Source organism: Geospiza fortis, unplaced genomic scaffold, assembly GCF_000277835.1.
Source record: "Geospiza fortis unplaced genomic scaffold, GeoFor_1.0 scaffold70, whole genome shotgun sequence".
In the NCBI taxonomy this organism is placed as follows: domain Eukaryota; kingdom Metazoa; phylum Chordata; class Aves; order Passeriformes; family Thraupidae; genus Geospiza; species Geospiza fortis.
In genome coordinates, this window is record NW_005054317.1 from 3,326,980 (window position 1) to 3,341,379 (window position 14,400).

General features: G+C 42.5%; 1 protein-coding gene across 1 annotated transcript in view; it reads right to left on the reverse strand.

Annotated features, from left to right (window-relative positions):
* The window catches only part of SLC25A26 (solute carrier family 25 member 26), an 81,371-nt gene that overhangs the window by 28,847 nt on the left and 38,124 nt on the right, over positions 1–14,400 (reverse strand). The window lies entirely within an intron of this gene.

Sequence of the window (14,400 nt, forward strand, 5' to 3'; positions counted from 1 at the left end):
TGTCCTTCACAGATCCTGCCCTGATAAAAACCTCAGCTCATCACTCAGTTTGCACTGTGAACACACTGAAGCACTGTGCAACAAGAGACATCACTTTCCAAGGTTATGCCTTCTGTTGTATTTCCTCCTTTGCAAAGCCCTCCACGAAATTCTTCCTTGTCCTTCACCACTCAGAGAAGTCCTGTCCAACACCTACCTCTGGTACCAACTCTGCCTTTGCAATCTCCAGGCTGAATATCTGTCCCAGGATATTTCACAGGATATTTCAGAGGAAAGGGTCTCCAGGAAAGCACTGACCTGTCCTAGGATCACCCTACAGCTGTACCTGCAGGTCTGCTTTGCCCCTTCCTAAAGCTGCATTATCTCTGCTTTGTTAGCCAGTCAACGCCAGGCTCAAATCTTCCTCCAACTATCTGTTTTCTTCTACTTTTATCTTTCTTCATTTCCCCCTTGTTTAGGCTGATTTGGCAGTTCATATATCAAATTATTTAGTCTCAGAAAGCACTTACACATTATTTACCATGAAAAGGAGTAGATACACAAAATGGATCATGCTTATTTAATGCAGATATCTTTGCTCTGAGTGATGTCAGGTTAAAAACGTTCACTAGAGATATGAATGGCTTATTAAACCCAAATTCAGGCTACACAAAGGAATCTGAAATGGAACAGCCATTCAACATCACAGGAGACAAAGAGTATTGTCTGCTTCTCTGTGCTCCAAGTAATGATTAATAAATGAGTCTATTAAGTTAATCTGCCAGGCAAAACTAAACTTGACAGACACCTGCCACAGAAAATTTGTTATCTATTCAGGCAGGAAATGGCAGTGAGAAGAAATCAATGTCACTGCTGTACATTGAGCTGACAAACTGAAATCTCAGAGGAAGTTTGTCATCTTGGACAACGAGCAATATCCCTGGTGGCATCTCAGAGCCCCAAATAAAGGTCAGACATGGCTCTTATTTATCAGGGTCTTGAAACTCTAGTGTAGCAATTAAATTTCATTTTTAATAGTGGGTGGAAAAGCCCAGCTCTTTGACAGTAATGTGTGGTAATGTATTTATGAGAAGATATATACACACCCACATGCTACTGCAGCATTGTTGAACTGAAATTATATGGAATGATTTCTTTGCAATGTAAAATGAAAAGCAACGTAATCTTCTATGATCTAGACCAAAAAAACAGAGAAAAATAAGCAACAATTACCAATACATTTGCTTCAAATTTGGTAAAAAAGAGAAAAGGAAATGCTCTGTATCCAGCTGTACACCAAACAAAACAAGCTTTCAAATACAGCCTCCAAGTTTTGCTTTTTTTATGCTTGTGAATGAGTGGTAAAATTAAGCAGCTGTTAATAAGACAAGGGAAGCTTGTGACATAATCCCCTTTACATCACTTAGCTAGAAGCATTTCAATCAAAGAGGAAACTTGTTCACAAGTGCTGTTTGATTTTCAGTGTTAGTGGTGTTTGCTTTCTGTGTCCTGCTCAGGGCTGGATGGAGATTATGGGTTCCCCTTTTCCCCATGGGATGCAGATTTCAGATGTGTGCCAGGGTGACCTGCACAGCCACTGGGCTCCCTCCTCTCTATCAGGGCTGCAGGATAAGGCTCTAAACATTCAAACATTCATAAGTCACACTTTACTGGAGTTTAAAGACTTGCAAAACCCAAACAAAATAGGAAGCACCACCACCACCAAGCAGGGCAGCAGCATCTTTGCTGCACTAAGAAGATCCTAAGGAGATCTCCTACATTTACTGCAGTCACCCATTGGATCCTGTCTGACATCCTGACTTAAAACAAAACCCACACAAGCAATTTCATGGGTATTGCAATGAAAGGGAGTCTGTCTTCCTGTGGATTTGGGTTTTGTCATCAGATTCTCTGAAGCCAAATCATTTCCAAGCCGCCTTCGGCAATCTTCCCATGACAGGGACCTCCATCACATTTCTTCTCCAGATCTATTCCACAGCCCTTGTTGAAAGTTCAGCTCCTATTGAAAGCCTTCCCTCAAACCCTTTAATCACCTTTATTTTCCCCTCAAGAAAGGTATCAGAACTCCTGTTTATCTTCGCAGCCTCTGCCCTCCCGCCACATTTCCGTGGTCAAGATGTGCAAGGGCTGTGCAGGCTGCTGTGTGTCCATGTGTGCAAACACCCTGCTTGCATAAGCCTCATCTCCCTAAGAGACCAGACTAAACAGCCCACACCCAAAAGTAGCATTAATATATGCAAAAAGAAATAGCTCTGTGAGGGTAGCTCACCCATGAAAAGCCTTTAGATGGCTTATTGCCCTTTATTCTTCCTCCACGGCAGACGTGACAAAATCCTGCAGTCTGGGGACACTTCTTAATTTGAACAGTTACAGCATTTCATTCCTTTTTGTATTTTGCTTCTTCTTAAAAGAAAAGCTCTTCAGCAATGAACAGAATCACACCCTGTTAGGCAGAGATATTTCTGCCTGAAATAGGCTAAGGCAACAATGAAAATGTGGTCCACACATGTGGGTAACTTGCTGCCAGCAAATATGAAACCCTGGCAAGTTCCAGCAACCTCTCATTTGACATTAATATAAAATAGACAGAGAGTACCAGTTCTCATGTCTGGCCTAGTGTTATATAACTATGCTGTTTGTTCATCAGAGTCAACCCTTAAACACACACAAAAGGCAAATTTAAAGCCTCCAGACAGCTGCAAATAATTATTCTAAAATGTTTTATAGGTTAGTGAAATTATCATTTACTCTGGTCTCTGTAGTCCTTAGCACCTGATGCCCAAGTTAAGGTAATGAACTTTGCAGATGCTTATTTCTACACATCTACTTAATTCCCCTGATACAAAGTATTTTAAATGATTATGTTTAACAAGTTACTTTTAGAAATAGCTGCACTTCCCCCCCAGAGCAGCAGACACATCTCGCTTCCAAAGAAAAATACCAACCTGTAAGTACTGAAGATTGATGACAGAGCAAAAGTCCTCCCACCAAATACTGTTTAATTAAATAAAAGAAATTTAAGGAGGAACTTAATCATGCTCTTTGTAACTAAAACAGAACACTTTAAAGTATTGTGTACATATAACACTGAAAATTCACCTAGTTGATGTCTGATGGTAAATTGCAAGCTGACATTGTCCCAAGGAAAACAGCAGCCACAGCAAGGACAGCAAGCTGAAGGAGTGGCAAAGAATGGGGGAAAGAACGAAAAGAAAAAAAACCAAAACCTCATCAGCCCCTTCAGAACTGGGATTCCCTTCCAAATATGAGAATTCTTTCACACAAAGAGGAAACAGATGTCCATGGCTGGAATTTGCATGTGGCTTTATTCTCTTCTAGGATACAATAAAACTACTCTTCTTCTCATCCTCCGAGCTAGAAATTAAACAGTGGCATGTCATGCAGCGTCCAGCTGTGCTTCCTACCTCCAACCTTTATTAGCAATATATTTAAAAAGAAGAAGAAAAGAGAGAGACAGAAAGAAAGGGAGAAACTAGAAAAGCACAAGAATTGAAAAACTGTGGTATGTGTTCTCAAAACAATATAAAACCTACAGATGTTCTTACTAATCTGTGGCACATGTTTGTTTATTCAGGTTTTCCCTGTCCCCAGTTCAGCAGGCTTTGCTCTCCAGAAGACTTATCTATTTTTATAAACATTAAATACTGCAGGAGAGATTGGCATAAACAGCCAGAGGAGGAACAGGCTCACCTTATAAGAGTCCCTGAAAATGCACCTCCATCCCAGAAACTGCTCTCACCCACACCCCCACTGTTCCCTACATTAACAGCAGTGGGAGGAAAGCAAACACTTCTGAAGAGGATTTTTAGGGTGTGAATGTCACAAAGGCCAGCAGCAGGAACATCTGCTCACTTCAGGGAGAACCCATTTCATCCTTGAGGGGCAGCTCTCAAACTTGCACCCAACCTGTCACCTGCACTCACCAGGACAAGGACAGAGGGGCCATCACTGTCCAAGTCTGTATTTATGCGAAGTACTGAGCTGCTGTGCCAAATTGTGCCTTCTCCACTGTAATTGCAAAGAAAAGTCTAATAACCCACTTCTGTATAGCAAAAATACACTGTTTCCTAAGGATACAGCAAATTTCAGAACAATCTCCCCTTTACCTAAGTCCCCTTTACAATCCCTTTTTTTCTAGCTTCTTTATAAAGGATAGGAGGGTTTTTTAATAGGTTCAAGTTAAAGCAGAATAAAACAACCCTGTCAGCCCACTGGAGTTAAACATCTCTGTTAATAATCCCAGCAAATTTGGTTCAGTGTCTTGCCCTCCTAAAATTCTTCACACACTTGCCCAATACATATGGATTAGGATAAACTGATGCTCCAGCTATAAATTTACTTTCCCCAGGACGGGCTTTGAAAAGACAGCATGAAATGAGGCAAGGCTGGCCCCTGGTCACATCAGAGATCGTCACAGAAATAGCCACCACCAAGAAGATTTGGAGGTTTCACAGCTTTTCTGCTGACTGAAGGTGAACGTGTTTAAGACCCATCATCGATGGGATACCCTAGAGCTGACAAAGTAGACTCCTTTTCCTGCAAAACTTCAATTAATATTGTCCCCCAGGCCCTCCTTGAAAAACTGCAGACTCCACAAGGAACTGAATTATAAGAAGGTAATTTGTAACCTGAACATGAATGAAAGACTGTCAAAGGCATCAGCTGTGCTCCTGCAGCTCTGTGAGATGGAAGGTTGGGAGCGTGGTGAAAGAATGGACAAGTTTATGTGTTAAACAAATGATGGAGGGCTTTGTTAATAAACACTGATGCAAAAACAAACAAAGCTTTTCAGGCAGGTTTAACAACTCTGGCATAGCAATGACCAGGGAAGAGGTTTTGGCTTCACTCCTTAAGGAAAACAGTGAAGGACCAAGTTCACACACAGCACCTTCCTGTAAGGCTGCACGAAGCCGGAGAGGTGGAGGAACCCCACGGGAAGCTCAGCCATCCCAGGGAAAACTATCGAGTTGCATTTGCAACAAACAACTTTTCACAGCCCTTCAGTGCTGAACACCAGCTCTGCAGCACTGCCAGAGGCAAAGGAATGGCGTTTAGGGTGGTAGAAACATCAATCTCAACAATGCCAAGAGTATAATTAAAACAAAGGTTTCAGATCATGCACCAGCAGCCACCTGAAGTAATCAGCAATTCCTTCATTTTCAAGCAAATAACATTAACCCTGTGTGAGCTGGGAGAAAACTGCAAGCTATAAATGGGAAGAAATACAAAATTCCTGAATTATAGTCATTTTTCCAGTTCAGGCATCTGCTAACTCTCAAATAAATATTTGCACCTTGCTTCCTACGTTTCCCCAGCTCTAACCCCAAAGTATTTCCACTTGTCACCTGGCATATGTGAATGGTTGGAACTAAATTCCTTTCCTAGACAAAACATTATGTGCCCCACAGGGTTGCTTAATTTGGTTACAAGCCATTCTCACAGATGTCCTGTGGACCTGTGTGGCAGAACTTCACATCCACATTTCCCCTTAAATAGCATCACACACTCATTATAAAAGCAACTTATAGGGCATATTACGTAGTAAAGATAAGTAAAAGGAAAATTCAGTTTTTCCTCCATGAGAAAAAGGTTCTGTGATTAAAAAAGCAAAGAAAAATAAAGGAAAAAATGTTTTTCTGCAGGGGCAATATTGACCAGCGAAGGGGAAAGACATAGTAAGAGATCCAGCACGACTTCATGTTTCCAAAACATGGGAAAAAGAGAGGCAGTGAGGCAGATGCACAAACTCAATGCAGGCTGGATTGATTTAAGAGATCCTGATGATCACAGAGACCTAACTTTGCACACGCGTGAGACAGACCATCATTGAGCTATTGAAGGCTCTTTCCTCAAAGAAACAACATTAACAGCCTCACATTCCACCCCACACCCCTTCTTGAACCAGCCCCTTCTTACTCTGCTGGGAGAACAGAATAACTATTAGAGATTGTATACTGTCAGCCACAAAAGTCGATTTTATTGGATTTCAAACATGAACTGGACTGACCAGCCCCTAATTACACAAATAATATCCATTTCTCCCATTTCCCAACAAATAAGCATTAAAGGAGATGCCTGCTTTGCTATTAATTTTCAACTACATATTAAGAAAACCCCTCAGCAAGTAAATGAATATGCTGACACCGATTGGTACATGCTGTTTTCAGGGCTCAGATAAAAATCTTGTAGGATAAAAGATGAGTTTAGCAGCTCCAGAAGAATGAAGGTATTGTTTAACAGGAAGCAGATGTATGTCAGATGGCAAACTCATTAAAGTGTCCCATCGTTAAAGGAAACGGGATAACAACGAGCCATCTGAAAAAACCTGCAGTGATCAGGAAATGCACAAGCCGCAGCTAATCTCCCATTTATTGGTAGGTAATGCCTTTAAGTCATGCACATGCATTGAGTTTAGGAGCATGAAGGACTAATCTTTGTTCTCATGAAAGAAACAGGAGCAGAACCCAAGAGCATGGAGAGCAGCATTTCTGGAAGAAGTCTTCTGAGGGAAAACTCCCAACATTTGGAGGAGTTATTACATCGACCCGTGGGTGCACACACAGACAGCCTGGGCAGCATCAGTTCCCTGACTCTGAGAGCATTTGAACGGACATTCTACATACATGGGGCATTTTAAATGTAAATATGATTACAAAAATGCCTTATGGAAGGTACCTATCAAGGAATAGCCTCTAAATCCAAATTGGAAACTCTACTCAAAGAAAAAAACCATTCACTAGTGGGCATTGGAGTGATGGACTTGAAGTATCAGAGTTGAACAATTCCTCAAGTGAGAATTTTGCAGGCTATGTAAGGATCTAAGCACAAGGAATTAAACAAGCAGCATAGATTCACAAAATCATAGGATCATTTAGGTTGGGAAAGACCTCTATGATCATTGAGTCCAACTGTTAACCCAGCACTGCCAAGCACATCACTAAACCACATCCCCAAGTGCCACATCTACATGCTTTTAAATCCCTCCAGGGGTGGGAACTCAACCACTTCCCTGGGCAGCCTCTTCCAATGCTTGACAACTCTCCCAGTAAAGAAATTTTTCCTGCTGTCCAATCTGAACCTCCCCTGGTGCAGCTTTGACGCCTTTTATTCTCCCTCTGGCACTTGTCACCTGGGAGAAGAGACTGATCCCCACCTGGCTGCTCCTTTCAGGGAGTTGTAGAGAGTGAGGAGGTCCCACTTGAGCCTCCTTTTCTCCAGGCTGAGCACCCCCAGCTCCCTGAGCCACTCCTTGTGCTCCAGACCCTTCCCCAGCTCCTTTCCCTTCTCTGGACAAGCTCCAGCCCCTCAATGTCTTTCTTGTAGTGAGGGGCCCAAAACTGAACCCAGAATTTGAATTAAAGACAGCATGTTTGATTCACAAGGCAGGTGGATCTGTGGAGAGGAGTGAGAGTATTGCTTCATCCAGCAAATATTCAGTCTAAGAAACTGGAAAACGGTGCAGCTGTAATTGCACTGACATCAGCAAAGGAACTCTTGTCCTCAGAGTAACAGCCACAAGAAGAAAAACAAAAAAAAAAACCCAGACTAGGAAGAAACATGTGTTTCTCCCATCTTGGATATATCGCAACCTATACCAGTTTTGTTACAAATGTCTTGTTACTACATTATGATTACAAATATCACATAGCAGCTCTCACCATAAAAATTAAAGACATCCTTTGCCAGGAGTTTTCTGAGTATCACTAAAAAAAATTTCCAAGAGGAAATCCATCTCTGCCTTTGGATATTGGCCTGGTCCAAAGGCATTGAAATCACTGGGAATTTTGCACATGTGGCTTTGACAGCTTCTGGATCAGGAGTGATGCTAAAGATGGAGAAAAGAGGAGAGGGTGGATGCAAAGGTTCTACAGCATTACACAAAAATCAACTAATCTGGATTCTACCATGTCTTTCCCAGGATGCACAGACCCCATTCATGGTGAGAGCAGGCTCTAGAATCTCCTTTTTAAAAACTTGTTTAATAGGAACTCCTGCAAATTCCTTGCTTTTACAGAAATACACAACAGCCTTAATTATATCTGAGCCCAAACCATTAACTTTTAAGTACAATTTTAAGTCCCAATACAGTTAATGTAAGCTAACCAAGTTTTTTTGAATGTTTTACCAAATACAGACTTTGGCATTTTGCTGCATTGCTACCCTTGGTTATTTGGTAAGGGTATTCCTGCTTCTTTGCCCTTGTGGAAGAAAAAAAGAAAAACCTAAACTGTACCAAAAAGAAAAATAAGCATTGTTTTAAACAAAACACTTCATGGATATTATTGAGAAAACTACTCCATCAGTGGTAGTGCAAAACCAACATTAATGGAACAAATACTATAAACCAAGCGGAAACTTCTGTCCCTGAAGTGTAAGGCCTGTGCAGTACTGTTTGTGTATCTTACACCATTATCTCCATCATGTGGCAGAGAGAAAGAATGCAGACTAATGTCAAATTCAGGAAATACTGCTCATGTAAAGGTATTTTACTTCAGATTCAGAATTTTGTATCTCACAAAATGGGGCTTTGCCAAGTTTCCTTCTGCGAGTGCCATTTTCAGCTGTTTTCATTAACAGTTGCATTGCTTTTGCTCAACCACAGGACATGATCTTGCAGAAGTGAAATTACCTACTACCTTAGGACAAAGATTTCCCTTAACTATTACCTATTAAAACTTTCCTGCACTGCAGCTACAATTCCACAAACTTTAATCTGATTCTACATCACAAAAGACCTAATCTAAAACTCATTACAGTGAACTGAAAAATCCCAGCAAGCATTTGGCTGATCCCAAAGGAGCAGTTAGACAATGCACATACAGATACAGGAAGGATGGTTCCTTTATTATTATTTTTTTTTTTTACCCTCTATAACTCTTTTCTGACAGTTTAACCAATTCTGCAGGCTCTGTAACTATTTAAACAGGAAGCCCCCTGGACCCAGCAGACCTCCCTGCTGATGCAGCTGGAGAATGACTCTGCTCCTAATGGAGCATTTCTTCCAGCCCCAGCCCAAGGTAGCAGCTGTAGGATGTGGGGTTGGACACTGCTGGGCCACCTGGGACTCTCTGCCCTCCCAGGTGTGCACGTGCAGCCTCGTCCATGGCAATCCAGCCCCTGGGAAAGGCTGCATCCCCCAACTTCCTGCCTGTCAGCAAGCTGGGAAAAAACTTCAGTGAGGCTGACTGCACAAACCCAGAGTGCACAGAGCAGGGAGGGTCTTGCAGGCTGCCTCAAAGGAGCCTAAACCCTCCTTGTACAATGGCATCACAGTGTAAGAACTGTGGAAATAAAGCCACAGCTCTCAATGATTTGTTTTGATCCAGTTATGGAGAAGATGCTTTCATCACAAGCCTTTGAGCTCCTTTGCATGACTCTACACAGACACCTCGTTTCTGTCTGCCTTGAGAATCTCTCATAGCCACAATGTTTAACCATAAAGCTAGACCAGAACAAATTCTCACACTTGGTTACCCAGCTCAGATGGGAGGAAAGTGTGTGAGGCTACAAAAGCCTGGGAATAAGATCAAGGGAAACAAGGGTGCTTTGGTGGGCAAGACAGCTAAACAGCTGGAACATCCCAGCACACACAAACCCTTATTTTGTTCTTTTGCTCATCCTGCAGCCCTGTTCACATAGCCCAGGAGTAGCTTTGGGCTATCAGCAGGGCCTGAGGGAACTGAACTGCAGAGCATGACAGCAGCTCAGACTTCTTCTGTGAAATCCTGCTTGGAGCTGTGATCACCAAAGTAGGTGCTACCAAGTTTCCACTTTACCATATAAATCATCCCCTCCACATTTGGCAAAGCACTTAAGCACATGCTTAGCTGGGCTAGAGCTAATTTTCTTCCCAGCAGCCAGTATGGGGCTGTGTTTTGGATTTGTGCTGAAAATGGTGTTGATAACTCAGGGATGTTTCAGTTATTGCTGGGCAGGGCTCACACAGAGACAAGGCCCTTCCTGCTCCTAACCCCACCAGAGTGGGCTGGGGGTGCACAGGGAGTTAGGGGACACATAACAGGGACAGCTGAGCCCAACCACCCCAAGGGACATCCCAGACCATGTGGTGTCATGCTGGGGAAGAAGGAGGAAAGGGGAATGGATGTTCAGAGGATGGCATTTGTCTTCCAAGTGCCCATTAGGTGAGATGTCCCTGCTGTGCTGGGGATGGCTGACCACCTGCCTGTCCTCACAGTGAATGAATTCCTTGTGTAGCTTTGCTTGGCTTTTGCTTTACCTGTTCAACTGTCTGTATCCACTCACAAGTTTTCTCAATTCTCCCTTCCAATCCTTCCCCCACCCCATGTGGGGATGAGCTGCCAGCTGGGGTTAAACCATGACAACAGCCTTCACTATTGCTGAACGGCAGCAAGATTAACCTTTAAAGTGTTAAATACCAAACACAAGTTCTCAAAACTCCATGCTCTTCTTCACACTCCCAACTTCCCTTTAATCCAAAAGCTCTTCCAGAGCTGGAGCTGGGCCAAAGTGTTTTGTAGAGCTGAAGCCTGAACAAAGTGTTCTGCTAATTTGGGGCTGCAACCAACATGGTGACTGCTGAGAAAAGCCAGCTAACAGCCTAATCTTTTCTGTGTGTTCCTTTAGATACACAGTGAGGAGCTCAAAGTGACCTCAAGCACCCAAGAGAGGACAAGCCAAGGGAACAACATGACTGGAGCTCCACCAAGAAGCTCCAGCATCACAGCCAAGCAGGGCCTCGCCAGGGCCCCACGATGGGATCAGATCCCACCACTGCCTCTCTCTCTCTCACGCAGCAGGTCTGAGCACAGCATCTGCTGCACTGATGGTGCCTTTAAGGAACCTCCTTCTGTGGAAAACATTGACAGCAGAAGGAGAAAGCCGAGCTGCACGCCCACTGCAGCGCGGCCTCCAGAGGGAGCGGGATGGGAAATGCCACGGGATGGGAAATGCTGCTCTCACAGCTTCAGTCCATTTAAATTCTGCACCCAGAAGGTTTGACTGAGATGATTTCTTTTCCTCACTGGTTTTGCAGCCATTGTCAAATGCCCAGCACAGCAGATTTGCCAGTTCCCTGCTGTCACAGGTACGTTCACAAAACTCACAGTGCCATGGCCCAGGTTGTGTGGGTAGGTGCAGGATTTTGAATGCAATACACAGACAAAATCAATGGCATTTACATATATATGATTTGAACCACAGTCTCCCCAGTTATTTTCCAGCTGGGAAGCAGTCAGCAATTAAATAATTTTCATGCTAACAGGCATTACTTGCAAGGAAAGAAAATTGAACACAAAAATGTTGCTTGGAGAAATAGTCAGACATTCCCTAGCCATGAGGAATCTCCTGAAATTTCAACTTTTCACTGGACAGTAGGGTAGAAACTTGTTGGGAAACCTACCCTTAGGTTTCTAGATTTGTTTCTATTCCTGCAGCCTCATGAATGGATTGGATGCCTTATTCTGGGTGTTACTCAATCTCCATAATGCACTGATAATGCTCCTTCCACCCTGAGCCTGGCTGGGATATATCTGCCTAAATTAGTTCAACCCAACTGTGAAGCAGCACCTGAAATAAAAAATATTCATCCTGATCAAAGACATGGTGTCCCAGAAGTAGCAACTTGGACTCAGGGAACTGGGCACCAGGCAGTGCAGTAAAGAAAAATTACCAAGCAAATTAAGAACAAAAGAGAAAAGGAAGGAAAGAAATGCTACTGCCTAATACACTTGCATTGCTGATGTCAGAGCAAGTGCCTTTTGCAGTATAATTTTATAACTTTTTGGGCTGAGAAGGAGCAGGCTGGTGTTAGCAGCATATAATACAACCAGGTGACTTAAAGCAGGATTTTTTCTAATGAGATTAGCAAACTATACATTACAATTCCCGTAATGTTTCAGCCTCAAGGCATTTTAATTACACTTTTCATTTATTTTCCCTGGGATTTTCTGACTCATGCCAAAATCCTTTCTTCACTTAAAAAGCAATTTTTATCTCAGGGCAAGTGCTAATAGACCACTTCAGACAAAACAACCAAAATCTGCAGAACTCATACAAGAGCAAAAATCAACTGTGGCTTTCAATCAAAGGATATAATTCCATTAACACCTTTCTTTAAATAGTATCACCATGTGCTGGTAGTGGGCTTTGGGATCATGAAAAGAATTAAGAAACCTGCAGAACTGTGCAGATTCTGTGTTCTCACATGCAACTTTAAAAACTCAGCTGACCTGATGCCAGTGAATGACCTGAGTTTGTCTGGAAGTCATAGACCCACAGAATAGTTTGGGTTGGAAATGATCTTAAAGATCATCTCATTCCAATCCCCCTGCCATGGGCATGGAATTTCCATTATTGTCACAGGCCCAGGACTAATCTGGGGTGGAAAGGAGGTTCCCAAATTCATTCAGAAATGCTGATGGACATGGTGGAAACAGCCTGTTATGCTGGAAATTTCCTGTAGACACAAAAGACCGTGACATGATGGTTTGTGTCCACAGATCAGCTGAACACTGTGGAGATCCTACCCTGAACAAATGCCTTTACACGATATGCTGATTAAAAAAACAACAAAAAAAGTAAAAAACTCGTGCTTTTGCTTTGCAACACAGAGCAACTCAGTAAGATAAATTCCAAAAGCCTTTACTGTGGTAGAATAGTTAAATAGGATCACAATAAAATTCCACCTGTCAGCTCCAAAAGCACTCCACATGTAGAATTTACACAAGCTGAACCAGAGCTGGTTCAGGGCATGTCATAACAGCCATTTCTGCACTGAGCTCTGTTAAAATTGGCCTCAAGATGAATTGAGTGCCTGGAAAGGGCAACCATATTTCAAGCAAACCAGGACATGCTCAGGGTGCTTGGGCTGCCCCTTCAGCTGCATTCCTGAACGTTTAATTTTTGCCACTTGGTTTGCATGAAAAATATTTCCAGCACACTTCCAAAACCCTCTGCAATACAGCACAAATACCTTGTGGTAAAACTTAAAAGAAGAAACATGTTAGTTTATACTGAAAGGATTTTGCAGAGCATTATTCCAGCTCACACCCCTAAGTGAAGAGTCAGCATCACAAGGGTTTTTTGCTCACGAGTTGTTTGCAATCTGTCATTTCTCACAGCTACAATATGGCATTGCCAATTTAATCACAGGGGCTTTTCTGAATGGCACCCTGGTTTGTTTGTGTTTGTGATGCTTTTGCAGCAGAAGTCACTTGAGGTGCAGGAAATGGCACAACTAAAATGTAAATCAGAAGGGCACTGTAACTGATTGCACCCTTGCTCCATGTTTTTGTCAAGGGGTTTTAATTCAAGAAATCTCACTGTGTGCAGAACTTTTGCACCAAGCCAGTGATGCTGAGCACCCTCACCCCTTTTTCAAGTCAACTCAACTTCAAGCAAACAGGTCTGGGGGAAATAATGAGGCAGGGCCCTTCCCTGGAGCTGTGCATTAGAGAAGCCAGTCTGACACGAATGAGTAGAAATCCTCTTGGGCTTTTTCAGAAATAAATGCACCAATAATGCAAGATTAATATGTAATAAAGAGACAATTTTCTTCCATGTCCCACAGACTACATGCACTGTATGCCCTTTGAAGGCAGCCAATTACACTGTCAGCAACCAATACATTTCAGCTGGAGCAACTAGAACAGTTGTTAGTGGCAATTTTGCAGGGAAGGCTGCAGTGAAGCCCATGTCCCCTTTGCAAATCCAGCTAAAATAACTCTTCAGATGCTCTGGTGCACAGTCAAACACCTTGGTAACACATTTTTGAAAGGGTATTTTTGAAGGTAAATATTTTCGTAATCTATTTGGTTTTAAAATGTTACTGTTCTCACATTTAACTGGATTTTTTTAAATTGCTCTCTCTCAACCTACATCTTTAAACCTGTATCATAAAAAAAAATTGAGAGAGAGAATCAGATATCTTGGATTTCCTCTTATTCCAGGTAACTTATTCCATATGCAGTCCAGCCAACGAGTTAAAACTTCCTCCCTTTTTTATTTCCTGTTGCTACCAACATCCAACTCACAAAATCCACCATTTGGAGAGATAATGAGAAATCCAAATGGCCAGCTGGGCTGCACAAGTTCTGGTGAGGCCAGAGGCTCCTCAGTGGATAAGACATCCAGCAGGGATTGGATGGGGCAGCAAGAACTGATCACATATTAAAGAAAGAGAATTTTGGAAAGGCAGCTATAATATTGTCACGGGTCACTTTTGTACCAAACACTTCACAAACAACTAAAGATTTGCCCCAAGACCTGCAAATACAGGAAGGAAGGCAAATGTCATTGCTTAATTCACCTTAAAGAAATGCAGCACAGCCACTGCAAGCTAAGTGCCACTTTGGTGACAGTTTATTATTGATAAATAAATAATTTATACACCTGACACAG